The sequence below is a fragment of the Mustela putorius genome, unplaced genomic scaffold, assembly GCF_011764305.1.
Source record: "Mustela putorius furo isolate JIRA1106 unplaced genomic scaffold, ASM1176430v1.1 tig00003836_pilon_pilon_pilon, whole genome shotgun sequence".
NCBI classification, from domain to species: domain Eukaryota; kingdom Metazoa; phylum Chordata; class Mammalia; order Carnivora; family Mustelidae; genus Mustela; species Mustela putorius.
Window position 1 is genome coordinate 19,148,984 of NW_025421989.1, and position 1,839 is coordinate 19,150,822.

The following is a 1,839-nucleotide window of genomic DNA, read 5'->3' on the forward strand; positions in this document are numbered from 1 at the left end:
TAGGTATAGATAGAACATACTTCAACATTATAAAAGCAATCTATGAAAGACCCACAGCTAATATCACCCTCAATGGAGAAAAACTGAGAGCTTTTCCTCCATGGTCAGGAACACAACAGCGATGTCCACTCTCACTATTACTATTTAACATAGTACTCCAAGTCTTAGCCTCAGCAATCAGACAACAAAAAGAAATAAAAGGCATCCAAATCAGCAAGGAAGAAGTTAAACTTCCATTATCTGCAGATGACAGAATACTTTATTCAGAAAACTCAAAAGACTCTACCAAAAAATTGTTAAAACTAATACATGAATTCAGCAAAGTCATGGGATGTAAAATCAATGTACAGAAGTCTGTTGCATTTCTATACACCAATAATGAAGCAGTAGAAAAAGAAATCAAAGAATTGATCCCATTTACAAATGCATAAAAACAATAAGATATCTAGGAATAAACCTAAACAAAAAGGTATAAGATCTGTGCTTTGAAAACTTTGGAACATTCATGAAAGAAATTGAAGAGGACACAAGAAAATGGGGGAAAAATTCCATGTTCGTGGATTGGAAGAACAAATATTATTTTTTAAAAAAAGTGATTTACACATTTAATGCAATCCCTATCAAAATACCGATAGCATTGTTCACAGAGCTAGAACAAACTATCCCAAAATTTGTATGGAACCACAAAAGACTCCAAATAGACAAAGCAATCTGGAAGAAGAAAAGCAAAGCTGGAGGCATTAGAATTCCAGACTTCAAGCTATAATAAAAGCTATAGTAATCAAAACATTACAGTACTGGCACAGAAACAGACACAAGATCAAGGGAACAGAATAGGAAACCCAGAAATGGATCCAAAACTATGTGGTCAACTAATCTTTGACAAAGCAGGAAAAAAATCCAATGGAAAAAAGACAGTCTCTTCAACAAATGGTGCTGGGAAAACTGGACAGCCACATGCAGAAGAATGAAATGACCACTTTCTGACACCCTACACAAAAATAAACTCAAAATGGACCTAAATGTAAGACAGAAAACCATCAAAATCCTAGAGGAGAACACAGGCAGCAACCTCTTTGACCTAGGACATAGCAACTTCTTACTAGACACTGTAGCAACCTCTTTGACCTAGGACATAGCAACTTCTTACTAGACACTGCTCCAGAAGCGAGGGAAACAAAAGCAAAAATGAACTACTAGGACTTCATCAAGATAAAAAGTTTTGGGGCACCTGGGTGGCTCAGTGGGTTAGGCCTCTGCCTTCAGCTCAGGTCATGATCTCGGAGTACTGTGATCGAGGCGCGCATCGGGCACTCTACTTGGCAGGGAGCCTGCTTCCCTCTCTGTCTGCCTCTCTGCCTACTTGTTATCTCTCTCTCTCTGTCAAATAAATAAATAAAAACTTTTTTTAAAAAGATAAAAAGTTTCTGCACAGCAAAGGAAACAATCAACAAAACTAAAAGGCAGCCTATGGAATGGGAGAAAATATTTGCAAATGACATATCTGAAAAAGGGTTAGTATCCAAAAATATATAAAGAACTTATCAAACTCAATACCCAGAAGACAAATAATCCAATTTAAAAATGGGCAGAAGTCATGAATAAACATTTTCCCAAAGAAGACATCCAGATGGCTAACAGACACATGAAAAGATGTTCAATATCACTCAGCATCAGGGAAGTACAAATCAAAATTATGAGGAGATATCATACTATAACTGTCAGAATGGCTAAAATTAACAATACAGGAAACAAAGATGTTAGTGAGGATGTGGAAAAGAGGAACCCTCTTACGCTACTGGTAGGAGTGCAAACTGATAGAACCACTCTACGGAACAG